This window comes from Schistocerca serialis, chromosome 1, assembly GCF_023864345.2.
Source record: "Schistocerca serialis cubense isolate TAMUIC-IGC-003099 chromosome 1, iqSchSeri2.2, whole genome shotgun sequence".
Classification (NCBI taxonomy): Eukaryota; Metazoa; Arthropoda; class Insecta; order Orthoptera; family Acrididae; genus Schistocerca; species Schistocerca serialis.
In genome coordinates, this window is record NC_064638.1 from 1025647177 (window position 1) to 1025664291 (window position 17115).

At 40.7% G+C, this 17115-nt stretch overlaps 1 long non-coding RNA gene across 1 annotated transcript; it reads right to left on the reverse strand.

The window, feature by feature from the left end:
• Window positions 1-11847: 11847 nt before the first annotated feature.
• On the reverse strand, window positions 11848-12413 carry LOC126458751 (uncharacterized). The gene is made up of 3 exons (XR_007585724.1): window positions 12345-12413; window positions 12076-12186; window positions 11848-11897 (listed from the first exon to the last, which is right to left on the reverse strand). It is a non-coding gene; the product is annotated as an uncharacterized LOC126458751 (long non-coding RNA).
• Window positions 12414-17115: the final 4702 nt, after the last annotated feature.

Sequence of the window (17115 nt, forward strand, 5' to 3'; positions counted from 1 at the left end):
GTTCGCTGATGACATTGTAATTCTGTCAGAGACAGCAAAGGACCCGGAAGAGCAGCTGAACGGAATGGACAGTGTCTTGAAAGGAGGATATAAGATGAACATCAACAAAAGCAAAACGAGGATAATGGAATGCAGTCGATTTAAGTCGAGTGATGCTGAGGGAATTAGATTAGGAAATGAGACGCTTAAAGTAGTAAATGTGTTTTGCTAGTTGGGGAGCAAAATAACTGATGATGGTCGTCGAAGTAGAGAGGATATAAAATGTAGACTGGCAATGGCAAGGAAAGCGTTTCTGAAGAAGAGAAATTTGTTAACATCGAGTATCGATTTAAGTGTCAGGAAGTCATTTCTGAAAATATTTGTATGGAGTGTAGCCATGTCTGGAAGTGAAACGTGGACGATAAATAGTTTAGACAAAAAGAGAATAGGAGCTTTCGAAATGTGGTGCTACAGATGGATGCTGAAGATTAGATGGGTAGATCACATAACTAATGAGGAGGTATTGAATAGAATTGGGGAGAAGAGAAATTTGTGGCACAACTTGACTAGAAGAAGGGCTCGGTGGTAGGACGTATTCTGAGGCATAAAAGGGATCACCAATTTAGTATTGGAGGGCAGCACGGAGGATAATAAATCGTAGAGGGAGACCAAGAAATGAATACACTAAACAGATTCAGAAGGATGTAGGTCGCAGCAGGTACTGGGAGATGAAGAAGCTTGCACAGGATAGAGTAGCATGGAGAGCTGCATCAAACCAGTCTCTGGACTGAGGACCACAACAACAACTACATATTGCTTATCTTATGTCGCCTTAGTATGAACGGCGCCTTATAGTCTGCAAAATACGCTATCGACTGATGTGAAGAGGAGTGACGTCTAGTGAGTATCTAGAAAACTAAATATGTGTTATTTGAACGAAAATATCGGAGATGGTGTTATTATCCATTGCAGAATGATTGACCCCTGACTGATCTCATACTCTGGTCATATCGCATGACGAATTCGATGTGTTATACCTTGCCAGGATCGTGAAAATGTGTACTTTCATTTGATGTATGAATGCATACACAGTAATGTTTAAGAGAAAGCCTGCTTTTTCCACCATTTTTGGCGAGTGTCACATTTGAGAAGCCATAGAAGTCGGATCGCAATTAGAAGAAAAATTTCCTTTGCACAGTTTAAAGATACAATCATACTCAACTTCCACACGAATTGTAGTAGTTTTGCAATTATTCGTTTTGCCCTAACGATGGTGGCCGTACATTGCCGCAATTCGCCTAATGGTCATACATATTATCAAGACGAAAGTGTAAATTCAAGCTCTGTTGTTGCCTTTCACAGCTGCTATGTTTTGAAGCAAGTAAAGCTACACAAAGCGCTAATCTAACGTTTTTAATTTATTTGCTTTTGCGTTTCTATGCACCGCGGGCTCGCATGTATTGTGTTGACGGACCTCTGAACAGTATTTCCACTTCATTGTTCATTGTTTAAATTGCGTCTTCCCAGTCGGATAGCAAAAAATCGTACTCTTATTCGTTGTGTAGTCGTGTGAGACGGTGCCCTAACATAATTAGTTACCTTGAACTTATGTGAAACCATGCATCATATACGGAGTTGTGAATAGTCTCTGATGATCAGTATGCGTGCTTACCTTGAGGCAGAAAAAGAACATGTCGCTTGCAGTTCCGTATCACAGGCCGTAAAGAGAGCTTCTGCATGTCTCGGTATTAGTGAAAATGCAGTGAAGCGAATTTCGAGAGAATATAGAAAAACTTCATGTCTTTTATCAACAAAAAAGAGTTGTGGCAGGCGACATTGGAAGAGTTTACACGGGGAGTCATAAGGTGATAAATGCAGGAATTCTATGTGGAAAAGCAGTTTCCAGCAGTGGCAGCCGTGTTGGAAAAGTTGAAGGCTGAAATGGAGGGTTTTCCTGATATGAGTGAAACAACCCTTTGGTGTGCTATTCGAAATTTAGGCTTCAGGTACAAAAACTTCAACAAAAAACCTATGTTGATGGAAAATAACGAAGTATCAGGAAGAAGAGACGAGTTCTTGCGCGAAATAAGACTATTTATTACACTGATGAGAGTTGGTGTGGCGCAAACTTTTCCAGAAAGTTTGGTTGGCAGGAACAAAATATGCCTTATGGATCAGAAAATGTATACGATTATCACATAGAAAGTGTTCAAGAGCGAAATGCCTCGAAAGGAGGAATTCATATACAGTTCGGTTCTGGAAAACGGATTATAATGTGCCACATTGGGAACAAATATGACTTCGTGCAAAGTACCAGTTTATGTTTTATTGGGCGAAAAGTACAGATTATCATTCTGAAATGATTGCCACATACTACGAAGAGTGGTTTAGAAGCGTTCTCGAAAAATTATCAAAAACAGATCAGCAATCGTATCACACAAAGATAAATCCAGTATCATGAAATCCATCTACGAAATGGAGAAAGGATTCTATTATTGAATGGATGGAAAGCAGTGATGTAGTGCTTCCATCGAATGTCACATATGAAGAATTTACTAAAGCTGGCCTATTGGAACACGCGAGATCGCACTTCATGGAGCAGGAAGATCTTTTGGAAAGTATGCTGCTATCAATGGACAAGGAAATTAAACTCGTGTGGTTGCCTGTAGCGCACCTTGAACTCCATACATGTTATTTTGGTATTGTCAAAAACAAGGTAGCAAAGGAGAACAAGAATTTTAAAATAAATACTTTACAGTTGTGTCGCTCCGCTCTGGAAAGTGTTCCCCAGAGTGTTTGGAAGAATTCACTGAGCCACGTACACAAATTTGAAAACAGTTCTGCACAAGAACCCACTGTCCTGATATAACAATAGAACCGTTGCTGATCCAAGTAGACGACTGCCGTAGCAGCAGTTGAGACCTCAGGCCCGCAGCGAACGCGATTAAGGTAGGTTTTATTTCAGTCATCATTGTTGACTGCAAAATTTATTCGAGCTAATCGACTTTTCCATTTACTGTTGAAATGTGCTATACAAACGTTCATTTATTGTGGGTTCTTCGCATATCGAGCATTTATTTGCAATTTCCCATAATATATCCCTCTACTCGCAACAAAATCTGAATGCGGCAATGCTGTACTGGAATGCGACTGCGACGTTGCCGTTCTCCGCTGATTGAACAGGCGCTTTTGGCGCATTAGAACAACGGCGATGCTCTGGTGTGACAACTGCGCTCCATCACAGCATCACATATATTGCAGCTACTAACACAACTGCTTTACAGACTGTTACCTAACAAACACGAGGAATATGCGTTAGTAAAGACATATGATGTAACCAACAAAAGTTCAAGCGTTGTTCGTCGTCATAGCTACAACAGTAAGCTCAGTCGCAGCGTCTTGCGTTTAGCATTATAGTGATCAAATGAATAACCAGAAAATAACGAAAATCCGCGTGTAAATAGAACAAGGTTGTATCTTTAAACTATGTAACGGGAATTTTTCTCCTAATTACGGCCCGATTTTTATGCGCACCTGAAGTTGACACTCACCGAAGAAAAACTAGGAAAATCATGGTTTCTCTTAAATATTACAGCGTATGTTGCCTCCATTTCAAATAAGATCTACCATTTATACACTAAATAATAGTAGACATTTTCACGATTCCGGCAGGATGCAACATACCGATGTTTGTAATGGAATGAGACCAGAATACGAGCTCAGAGTCAGGGATCATTCATTATGAAATGGACGAAGTAAAATTATCAGATATGGCATAAGTATTAAGGCCAAGGAGATAAAATACCTCCCCATTCTCACCGACACAAAATTTTCTTTCCTAAAAATTTCGCTAAGGTACCTGTTTCCTCATAAGTTCCCCCTAAAAAATATTTTTCCCCAAAACTGCGAAAAAACAATCTGGAGTCGTTGCACAGAAAATACTATGATAACTGCAACTGCTGTTATTCTTATTAATTTTTGTGTTTTATCATCTGTTCTCGGTAAATCAGCATGCTTCTATCAACTTGCTATTGAGCAACTTTCTGTTGCGAAATGATCTGCATATTTAAGATTCACGTCTCATTCATATGCAATAGAACTTACACAAGAAAATTGTACGCTAATTGAAGCCTTTCCTCGTTGTAGATTGGACCTGAATGATGCTGGACAACTAACGAACACATGAGTTCTTGTTCCACTAGACGCAGGAAAATACGGCAGAGTTCAATGTTGGGTACGCAAAGTACCAACTGTTTCAGTTTCTCGAATGTATCTTCCAGACTTATTAAAAACTATCTTCAAAAAACGATGTCATTTACACCAGACTGTTTGATTAAATTAAGTACTGTATTTAGCACTACAGGCCACTTTAGAGCTTTGCATCGTCTTCAAGTGCACCAAACAGAACAACGAAGTCGTGCGGAAACAAAAAGAAATTTTAGTACGCTAAGCCGGTGACGTAGCTGCCGTGAGGTTGTTAAAAAAAGTGAGTTTTGGTCAAAACTAAGAAATGTTTCTATAATAATGTGTCCGGGAGCCAGTACCCGTAAGATACGGGGAGCTTTACTTGTGATGATGAGTAATGCATAGTGTTCGGCGATGTAGGTCGTGTTACTCGTCGAGGAAGTTCGGTAGCGTTGCCTGGCGTTTCACTGCACCTAAATCCGTTGGATTTCTGACTTCAGGGGTATTTAAATCTGTTGGTGTTTGCGCAACACATCGCCAATGTGCAGACGTTCCAGACACGTGTGACCGATGCATGCGACAGTTGGAGCCAGGTGTATTTGAAAGAATGCGTGATTCACTGCTAAGAACGGCTGAAGGCTGTGTCAGGATGCGTGGTAACCACTTGCAGCATTGCCTATAGTGTCTACCTCTACGTAAAGACAGATGGGAGTATGAGAACAGATTGGTTCATATTTCTAGTGTCATACCAAAAACGCGCAGTTAAATACAAAAGATTGGGCCAGGTGCGAGCAGGACTCACGCACTAAGGGTTCAGTATAGACTCACTTCCGGAACCATGAATCTCGAAGATTTTTGACTGTTATTGACATTGATACTCGCAAGATATCGGTTCCAGGGATCCCAGTTCTTCCGAGTATGTTTTAATTTCAACTTTGAAGTCGGATAACAATGATAAAAAAGGTTTTCCTGTCATAAAAATTAACAATTTCGCATTTTCCCGTTACTTGTACTGCGAAACCTTTCTTCTTGCCAAATTTCGTGATTCTAGGCCAAGAGAAAGTATCCTGTGCCATTAATGGCCGTCTCTTTTGACTGCACTGACTTGATGCTAACGTTTATTACACCGCAAAGGGACCGTAGACCTTAGTATGTGATATAAATTTCAATTTGATACGTTTATCCATTCTGAAAAAAAGAGGTCTTAAGAGGCGAACGGCCAGATAGTCTGATAATGCAAATAATGCATAAATGACAAACTTTTTTGTCGTGTGATGTAATTACAAATTAACAGTCTTCGGATTTTTTCGTTTGGTTATATTATGAAGCCTGCTTCTTGGCAAATTTCATGATTCTAGGTCAACGGAAGGTACGCTGTAGGTTTTGATGAGTGAGTTTGCGCGTATCAAAATTTATAAAATAAATGGTCGTATCTTTTGATTGCATTTACTTAGAAGTTTCACTTTTATACAGCACCAAGAGACTGTAGATCTTAACATACGATATAAGGTCAACTTGATACGTCTGGCCGTTCCTCAGGTAAAGGGTTTTGAAAAGGCGGACGGACGGACGGACAGACAGACAGACAACACAATGATGCTATAAGGGTTTCTTTTTTACCGATTGTAGTACGGTACCAATACTCTAAAAAGTTCGCAGTGTGTAGAGACACTAAGTTCTTAGAGGAAGCTAAGAGCTCTTGCAAAGCTGTGAGCATATCACTGTGCGTAGGATGGGTAGTGAAAATTACCAATACTCTAAAAAGTTCGCAGTGTGTAGAGACACTAAGTTCTTAGAGGAAGCTAAGAGCTCTTGCAAAGCTGTGAGCATATCACTGTGCGTAGGATGGGTAGTGAAAATTACAAGCCCAGATCACGTAAGATCTTACGTGATCTGGGTTACAAGTTCTGGAAATTACTTACAAAAGAGGAAAAGGACTCGTATCTATTCTTTCTTTATGAATAAGATAACATTAGTCTTGTTAAATTTGTAGGTGTTTCTCTGTAAGAGCAGCAAAGTGGATGATTTGTTGGAATGCAGTGTTCCACAAGATGGTGCGTCGATTGTGCACAGTAGTGGTGGGCAGGAAATCGCGTATCTGTTAGAAATCATAGTGATTGAGAAGTCACAGATATCACAATAACAACTTTACAAAATCTAATTGCGATTTCAGTCACAGTTAGCAGTCGCAAGTAGCACTTCACATTCAACGCCGTGAGCCATCTGTTGGCCGAATTCCGTACTGCTTTCTGCGATTTCAGTGACAAATCATGGCTAGAAGTCGCAAGTAGCAACTAAAAAGCACAGTTAACAGTGCCATCTGTTGGCCAAAGTTCGTACTACACTCATCTCTGCGACACGCTATCGACTCTAAGTGCGATTTCCGTGACAAGTCGCAACTAAGAGTCGCAAGTAGCAACTAAAAAGCGCAGTTAGCAGTGCCATCTGTTGAGCAAAGTTCGTACTAAGCTCATCTCTGCGACACGCTATCGAGTCTAACTGCGAATTCCGTGACAAGTCGCAACTAAGAGTCGCAAGCAGCAACTAAAAAGCACAGTTAGCAGTGCCATCTGTTGAGCAAAGTTCATACTATGCTATTCGCTTCCGAGTCAAACTGCGATTTCTGTGACAAATCGCAACTAAGAGTCGCAAGTAGCAACTAAAAAGCGCAGTTAACATTCTGTTCCTAGTGCCATCTGTTGACCTACGTACGTACTTCGTTACGAGAGCCTTGTGCCTCACGAGATCGACGTGCTGTGTGTGACTGTGTGCATAATACTGAATATGAATGGCTTATTTCTATAGTGGTACAAGTCCACTTTTGTTCATTTTGAGATACAGACTCGTAAAGTTAAATGAGTGCTGAAAAATCTGCAGTTGAGATACCAGAAATATTCAAGCATATGGCTTCTTGCTAGAGATGAACCTTTATTTATGTTTGTTTGGATCATTAATTTCAGAAGCATTATAGACAAAAAAGTGGAGGTAATGGACTTGTACCACTATTGAAATAAGCTCTTCATATTATATGACGACATGCACATTCAGCATCAGTTATGGTTGGTCAAACACAGCTGTGACTCTGAATGTATTATATTAATAAGAAGCAACATTGCCTTTTTCTCCTGAAAATATCAAGTAACGTAACAAATGTGTTTGATTCTGCTTCCAATATGACAGTTTTGGTTAATACTCCACATGCCTACAGGACTTTGCAATGTTAACACAGCAGAACTCAGACACCTGTATAAGTGAAGTGAAATAAAAACAGTATTATTGTGTCATATGAATGGCTCACTTTTGTTCCGACACAGTTCAAGACTCGGGAGAAAAGTTTTACACCTGGTGTTCTACATGGCAACTTCACACACAAGAAATTTTGCCGACACTACTACCACCTACATAAGTAAGCTTTTCCTGTGTTACTTTCAAGTATGTTGGGCTAAACTGCGATTTTCCGATATCAGTGATTTCTGTGAATGCTACTTTTCAGTATCTGTTATTCTTAATTGTGATTTGTCGCAGTTAAGAGTCGCAGTTAAGAAACCTAAGTCGCGTATCCCTCCGCCACTGCTATTTCTGCTACTTCCGCGATTTCTGCGACTTCTGTGACTTCTGCTACTTCTGCGATTTCTGTGACTTCTGCTACTTCTGCAATTTCTGTGACTTCTGCTACTTCTGCGATTTCTGTGACTCCTGCGGTTTCTGCGACTTACCACCGTATGAAAAAGCTACATCTGTCCACATAGAAAATTGCATCTCAACAAACCTGTCATTGGTAAGTATGTTTTACGTTTGTTCTTCCGTTGGCTTTAATCTTGTTTTAAAGAAACAACTGTGAAAATATTAATAGTGTAATTAATATGTAAGTAGCCATACAGTACTGTAATAGTTCGTGTTTAGAAAATGAATTCTAACATATTGTTATGTTCTCGGGTACCCGAACTACATTTCAGTCACTCAGTAAAGTGATAACTCAAAATATCATTGTCAGCAGATCTGGAGAAATTGCCACTGCGTCTTTAGACCGTTTTCGTCAGACGAGAGGTTAGTTTCTATGTGTTTCGATGGACTTAATTACTTAAATGAGATCTTTCTTGCAAATGTGAAATATACCCCATTGAGTGGCTTTCATTACAGCAAATATTAGCAATCTACTCTGTCAATTATATTGCTTGTAATTAGTGACAGCAAAAATTGTTTAATAATTCTTGTGATTTTGCAGACACAGTTCTGGTTGCTGTACGTATCTATCCACATCAAGGCTGTTGGGAGAGAACCGTGAAGATTCAAGAGAGCTCTTAGAGGATTTGCAGTTTAAAAGTGACATTATTGCGAAATAAGTGTGCAGATGAGTGAGTAAACTGTGTTTTATTGAAGTTGTTGTGCGATTTTAAAGGAATAATAAATGTTAAACACTGTGAGCGAATAATGAAAATCTCATTTTCCACATGTTAAGCCGTCCTATACCCATAATTTTCCGCCACATATTTATTGGTAAACACTTATTGGAGAGGGTCAACAGAAACCTCCGATCTTACTCGTCGGCTTTGACCCGTGACGTAAGCGTGTTGTGGTGTGTGACGTCATAACGTCATTCGTTAGTCATAGATCTTAATGGCTTCACTTCGAGGCATAGATAATAAAGCAGTTCTGTGTTCTAATAAGCTTTTGCTGTTATGTTTCAATTTCGTTTTTTACTGATTACTTAATAAAGTAGGATCAGTTTATTCTATCTCGTGAGATTTTTTTTTTAAACCCAAAAAACACTTATCAGCTACTGAAGGCAGCTACAACACTAGAAAAATCGCTTCTCGGCTTTTGACAAGATATTGCTTAATAAAGTAGGATCAGTTTATTCTATCTCGTGAGATTTTTTTTAAAAAAGCCTAAAAAACACTATTGCTTAATAAAGTAGGATCAGTTTATTCTATCTCGTGAAATTTTTTTTAAAAAAGCCAAAAAACACTTATTAGCTACTGAAGGGAGCTACAACATTAGAAGAATCGCTTCTCGGTTTTTGACAAGATATTGCTCAGTAAAGTGGGATCAGTTTATTCTATCTCGTGAGATTTTTTTTAAAAAAGCCAAAAAAACACTATTGCTTAATAAAGTAGGATCAGTTTATTCTATCTCGTGAGATTTTTTTTTTAAAAAGCCAAAGAAACACTATTGCTTAATAAAGTAGGATCAGTTTATTCTATCTCGTGAGATTTTTTTTTTAAAGCCAAAAAACACTTATTAGATACTGAAGGGAGCTGCTTAATAAAGTAGGATCAGTTTATTCTATCTCGTGAGATTTTTTTTTTAAAAAGTCAAAAAACACTTATGCCTTTGACAAGATCAATGTTTATCTCTCTCGCATTCCTTTGTTTCTCAACATTCTCCTCAGCTCTTTCATCTCTGTAATACATGCTCTCTGGCGACTTGTGACGTCATTGTTCAAAGCCGACGGGTTGTATCCCCTGCTGCACTAGTCCCGATTTTTTTCGTCGTTTTGCGTGGTTTTGTATGGCGGTCGGTGGCTACATTTGTGTATATTTAGTTTCTCCCCACCCAAAAACCCCCAATTTTCCACGCTTGTCCCGTTAGTCATTAGGCTTTTTGTGAAACCTGTGTATTTCAGTGTTTATGATACGTATGCGATGTTTTTATATCCGCCATATTGGAATTGTCGTTTATGGTCGTTTCCGCCATATTTGTGACGTCATGGGTCAAAGCCGACGGGTAAGATCGGACGCTTCCGTATTTCCATTGGAGAGTGACATGCCGCCTCCCCCCCCCTCTTTCTCCACAATCTTGGTGTGACACTGACCTGTAACATATCCCGAAGTCTACAATATGCATTTTGAGGCTGTTGATACGAAAGTGGGAAGTACAGATCTTACAGTTAAATCAGGAATAGCTTAAGTGAATTACTTGAAAGTAACACAGGAAAAGCTTACTGATGTAGGTGGTAGTAGTGTCGGCAAAAAGTTCTTGTGTGTGAAGTTGCCATGTAGAACACCAGGTGTAAAACTTTTCTCCCGAGTCTTGAATTGTGTCGGGACAAAAGTGAGCCATTCATATGACACAATAATACTGTTTTTATTTCACTACACTTATACAAGTGTCTGAGTTCTGCTGTGTTAACATTGCAAAGTCCTGTAGGCATGTGGAGTATTAACCAAAACTGTCATATTGGAAGCAGAATCAAACACATTTGTTACGTTACTTGATATTTTCAGGAGAAAAAGGCAATGTTGCTTCTTATTAATATAATACATTCAGAGTCACAGCTGTGTTTGACCAACCATAACTGATGCTGAATGTGCATGTCGTCATATAATATGAAGGGCTTATTTCAATAGTGGTACAAGTCCATTACCTCCACTTTTTTGTCTATAATGCTTCTGAAATTAATGATCCAAACAACATAAATAAGGGTTCATCTCTAGCAAGAAGCCATATGCTTGAATATTTCTGGTATCTCAACTGCAGATTTTTCAGCACTCATTTAACTTTACGAGTCTGTATCTCAAAATGAACAAAAGTGGACTTGTACCACTATAGAAATAAGCCATTCATATTCAGTATTATGCACACAGTCACACACAGCACGTCGATCTCGTGAGGCACAAGGCTCTTGTAACGAAGTACGTACGTTGGTCAACAGATGGCACTAGGAAAAGAATGTTAACTACGCTTTTTAGTTGCTACTTGCGACTCTTAAAGTTGCGATTTGTCACAGAAATCGCAGTTTGACTCGGTAGCGAATAGCATAGTATGAACTTTGCTCAACAGATGGCACTGCTAACTGTGCTTTTTAGTTGCTACTTGCGACTCTTAGTTGCGACTTGTCACGGAATTCGCAGTTAGACTCGATAGCGTGTCGCAGAGATGAGCGTAGTACGAACTTTGGCCAACAGATGGCACTACTAACTGCGCCTTTTAGTTGCTACTTGCGACTCTTAGTTGCGACTTGTCACGGAATTCGCAGTTAGACTCGATAGCGTGTCGCAGAGATGAGTGTAGTACGAACTTTGGCCAACAGATGGCACTGTTAACTGCGCTTTTTAGTTGCTACTTGCGACTTCTAGCCGTGATTTGTCACTGAAATCGCAGAAAGCGGTACGGAATTCGGCCAACAGATGGCTCACGGCGTTGAATGTGAAATGCTACTTGCGACTGCTAACTGTGACTGAAATCGCAGTTAGATTTTGTAAAGTTGTTATTGTGATATCTGTGACTTCTCAATCACTGTGATTTCTAACAGATACGCGATTTCCTGACCACCACTACTTTCAAGTAATTCACTTACGCTATTCCTGATTTAACTGTAAGATCTGTACTTCCCACTTTCGTATCAACAGCCTCAAAATGCATATTGTAGACTTCGGGATATGTTACAGGTCAGTGTCACACCAAGATTGTGGAGAAAGAGGGGGGGGGGCGGCATGTCACGCTCCAATAAGTGTTTACCAATAAATATGTGGCGGAAAATTATGGGTATAGGATGGCTTAACATGTGGAAAATGAGATTTTCATTATTCGCTCACTGTATTTAACATTTATTATTCCTTTAAAATCGCACAACAACTTCAATAAAACACAGTTTACTCACTCATCTGCACACTTATTTCGCAATAATGTCACTTTTAAACTGCAAATCCTCTAAGAGCTCTCTTGAATCTTCACGGTTCTCTCCCAACAGCCTTGATGTGGATAGATACGTACAGCAACCAGAACTGTGTCTGCAAAATCACAAGAATTATTAAACAATTTTTGCTGTCACTAATTACAAGCAATATAATTGACAGAGTAGATTGCTAATATTTGCTGTAATGAAAGCCACTCAATGGGGTATATTTCACATTTGCAAGAAAGATCTCACTTAAGTAATTAAGTCCATCGAAACACATAGAAACTAACCTCTCGTCTGACGAAAACGGTCTAAAGACGCAGTGGCAATTTCTCCAGATCTGCTGACAATGATATTTTGAGTTATCACTTTACTGAGTGACTGAAATGTAGTTCGGGTACCTGAGAACATAACAATATGTTAGAATTCATTTTCTAAACACGAACTATTACGGTACTGTATGGCTACTTACATATTAATTACACTATTAATATTTTCACAGTTGTTTCTTTAATACAAGATTAAAGCCAACGGAAGAAAAAACGTAAAACACACTTACCAATGACAGGTTTGTTGAGATGCAATTTTCTGTGTGGACAGATGTAGCTTTTTCATATGGTGGTAAGTCACAGAAATCGCAGGAGTCACAGAAATCGCAGAAGTAGCAGAAGTCACAGAAATCGCAGAAGTAGCAGAAGTCACAGAAATCGCAGAAGTAGCAGAAGTCACAGAAATCGCGGAAGTAGCAGAAATAGCAGTGGCGGAGGGATACGCGACTTAGGTTTCTTAACTGCGTCTCTTAACTGCGACAAATCACAATTAAGAATAACAGATACTGAAAAGTAGCATTCACAGAAATCACTGATATCGGAAAATCGGAGTTTAGCCCGACACTAGTGCACAGGGTGTGGCAACCTAGATTGCGGCATTGTAACGGTGCCTATGTTACCATCTACCCTGCCATCTGTTGGTCAAGATACGAACTAACGCACTTCAACGCTGAGAGTTTCCTTCGTGGCTGTGGTTGTCCGATCATAGACTAGGTGGCTCTGTTGTGCGGTTGCTACTTCGATGGGATACGTATTTCATGCTTTTGCGTCTTCTCTTTACGTGCAGAGGGTTCATTTCTCCTCTTTCCTGTTCTATTGTCGAATGGTGCGTGGGAATAATGACTGTCGGCAAGTCGCAGCATGGGCTCTAATGTGAATCAGCGTCGCGGTCATTTGGTGAGGTGTGTGTGGGAATAATGAGCTGACTGATCTTCCCTGGACCGTAAGATCTAGAAATTTTAATACTGAACTTGCCTCTGACACAAAGCCTCTCTCTAGCTTCTGTCACTTGCGTTTGACAAGCATCTTTGTACAGGCGCATTTACACTGAGTTCTACAACAATGTTCACAACACTGTTAGTGGCTAGTAATGGACTACTGATGGTCGCAACATATATTGCGAACATAAAAATTGTTTCATGGCTTCGTCGGTACAAAGGGACGTTATTTGTGGCCTGGTAACACTAAATGCCGCTGTATAGCGGTTGTGTTTGCTTATGCTCTGGCCCCTACACTATGTAGTGTTGCATTAAATTGTCTGTTCGTTTTCGGAAATTTAACTGACAGGAAACAATATTTACGAATTTGTCACACTGTATGAGGCAAAGGAGTGCCTCTGAAATGTTCGAATCCCAGTTACAAAAATACTACATGGAAACATGACTCACTTGCTTGGCACCAGCAGCAATGATGTGGATAAAACACTGAAGTCGCTCAAACCTCAGTATAGGTATACGAAATGAATACTAAAGAATTGAAGATTGCGAGAAATCTGGAAGTGGGACAGATTATTTGTATCAACCACAATGGTTTGGTTTCAATTGTCTACGAAAGCAAGGGGATTCAGTGGATGAAGTGAGAAAGGTTATGATTGTGTATATTTATTTTTAAACTTTGCTGTACAACAGTATTCACCTATAACTATAAAATACTAGTGAATACTTTGCAAATTCGCCACAAATGTATTTGTATGTGTTTGAAGTTCACCGCATCATATTTGGAGTGCAGTAATAGACGATGCAGCAGCATCTCGCCTCCATATCCGTGGAATCACTTCTCCTGTCTGTAGGCAGTAATAATCAAAGCTTCTTGTGGGCTGTAATAGCTCCTTGAATCGCTATTTCTCCTTATGAAATTATGGAGACACCCTACTGTCACAGTCAAACTTCATGCCTGCTCAGGTTGCAACACTGATGGCTTTCGAATGACACGAAACACGGAGTCCATAATACCGAATACACTTTCTGCTGCCATCCTTGCCATAGGCGATCGGAGTTAAAACTTCTTTCTTTAGTGCTTTGTTTGTGCTTTCTTGGACATGGCTTCCGTAATGGAAAAGCATAATCTGCCATGGATACATAATATTGTAGCGGCTTTGTTCCTCCAGATAAATATTCACGCGATGTTGCTGGCCTTGGTGGAATAATGTTCCAAACAAAAACATGTTCTTTAATTCAGTGTAAACGCAGGTTAACTCTCTCGCTCTTACTGCACCAATCCGTGGCGAAAAGAGCTGCTCGTCTTTGGAAAAGGTCTCAAAAGTGACGAGAGTTGTCAAAAACAGATGGAATGAGTGTTTTGTAAGGCTCTCCTTTCGTGGATAGTTACATTTCCTTAATTAAGATTGTCCCAATAAATCTCAACTGTATATCTGTTTTAGCCCACAAATAGTTTTGTGTGCCCAGTCCTCTTTACGTCGCTCAGGTCGGTTATTTCTACGTGGGGCGTTCAATAAGTAACGCAACACATTTTTCGATTGAAAAAATGCGGAATTTGCTGTGGGACATCGTGGAATAGTCCCGCTTCAGCTCCCATCGTTTCATGGAGTTCTGATAGGTGGCGATGTTACACGTAGCCTACAAAATGGTGTCTGTAACAGAGGTGCATCCCAGGCAGAGAGCTGTCATTGAGTTTCTTTTGGCGGAAAACCAGAACATTGCAGATATTCCAAAATGTCTACGGAGACTTGGCAGTGAACAAAAGCATGGTGCGCCATTGGGCGAGGCGCCTATCATCACAACAACAATGTCGTGCAAATCCGTCCGATCTTCCACGTGCTGGCCAGCCTCAAATAGCTCTGACTCCTGCAACGCTGGAACGTCCAGACACTGTCACTCGAGGTGATTAATGGATCGCAAGCAAGCAGCTTGCTGCACAACTGTACGTCTCTTTTTGTAGTGCTTACACACTCAACCACTAGTTGGGGTACTCAAAGGTGTCCCCCCTCCGGTTTCGTTGCCGCCTAACCCTAGAGCCCGGATGTCGCACCTTCCATCTGTTTGACCCAATGATGGATGCACTTATGGGAAGCAGTACGTCGATGATGAGGAGATTAATGATGCAGCAAGACGTTGGCTCCGATGGTGACCAGTAGAGTAGTACCATGCCGGCATATAGGCACTCCTCCCAGTAAAGTGGTGTAAGGCCGTCGCACTGAACAGAGATTATGTTGAAAAATAGAGTTTTGTAGCCAAGAGTGGAGAATAATATAGTGTGTTGGAATTCTGAATAAAACCAACCTTCTTTCAGAAAAACAGGTTTGCGTTAATCATTGAATGCGCCTCTTAGTATTTTACGGTTGTTACTCTTTCCAGTGATTTATCTCCAATAGTCGATCGAATGGCAACAGATATCTCTGCCTTTTTAAGCGCAAGAAGTTATGTTTATTGACTCTAAGGGCCAGCTGCCAATACCTGAACGAATCGTCGGTCCTCTGCAGTAGCTTCCTAGCGTTGCAACTTTCGGTAGACAAGACCAGTGTTCGAAAAGAGGCTCACGGAGCTTACTACGTATAACGTCGATCATTTACATACGTTGCGGACAGTAACGGCCCTGCAACACTTGCCTAGGATACTCAGGAAGTGACTAACATCTGTCGATTTCGTCCCGTGAAAAATAACGTATTGAGTCTGTTTGGAAGTCCTGAGTCCAGTCACAAATCTGGTACAGTACTCAGTAAGATCGTATTTTGTTCATCAAGCGACCGCATAGAAGTGTGATCAGTACCTCCTGGAAGTCAAGGAACAAGACGTTAATCTGGTTGCCGTTGTCTGTGGCGCACTGAATCACAAGGAAGAACAGAGCGAACTGAGATTCAGTAGACATCTGTTTGTGGAATCCCCTTTCCTTCTAGAAATGCTTGCCACCCTCTGTAGTGTCATCCTTCACATATGCTACTATCCTTTGCCCTGGAAAACTTCCTAAATCTTGCTTTTCCTTAAGCCCAACAACCTTCTCCTTTGATTCAACAATGCCAACGCTACAACAATGCTGTGTGGCAAAAGCCAGTCATTGTTTCACCCTTTCTGACGTTGTATGTCATGAAGAAATGCTGTGAGGAGCGTACTTCAGCACCCCATGGATCTTGTAGGGATGGCGAAGAAAAGAATAGATTAATAACAGCAGCCACAGAGGCATTTTAGCAGTAATTTTTCCCGTGCTTCTTCTTGAAAGGGAAGAGACCCTAACATATGCTTCTGTGCTAAGTACCCACAGCCATGCAGTTCTGCATCTACATCTACATTTATATTCCGCAAGGCACTCAACGGTGTGTGGCGGAGGGCACTTTACGTGCCACTATCATTACCTCCCTTTTCTGTCGCAGTCGCGTATGGATCGCGGGAAGAACAACTGCCGGAAAGCCTCCGTGCGCGCTCGAATCTCTCTAATTTTACATTCGTGATCTCCTCAGGAGGTATAAGTAGGGGGAAGCAATATATTCGATACCTCTTTCAGAAACGCAACCTCTCGAAACCTGGACAGCAAGCTACACCGCTATGCAGATCGCCTCTCTTTCAGAGTCTGCCACTTGAGTTTGCTAAACATTTCTGTAACGCTATCACGCTTACCAAATAACCCTGTGACGAAACGCGCCGCTCTTCTTTGGATCTTCTCTATCTCCTCCGTCAACCCTATCTGGTACGGATCCCATAAATGGTTCAAATGGTTCTAAGCACTATGGGACTTAACTTCTGAGGTCATCAGTCCCCTAGAACTCAGAACTACTTAAAAACCTAAGGACATCACACACATCCATGCCCAAGGCAGGATTCGAACCTGCGACCGCAGCGGTCGCGCGGTGCCAGACTGTAGCGCCTAGAACCGCTCGGCCACCCCGGCTAGCACGGATACCACACTGATGAGCAATACTCAAGTATAGGTCAAATGAGTGTTTTGTAAGCCACCTCCTTTGTTGATAGATTACATTTTCTAAGGACTCTTCCAATGAATCAATGTTTTCCTCAAAAAACAGGACCTTGCTTTAGGCAAACTGTGGTTTGC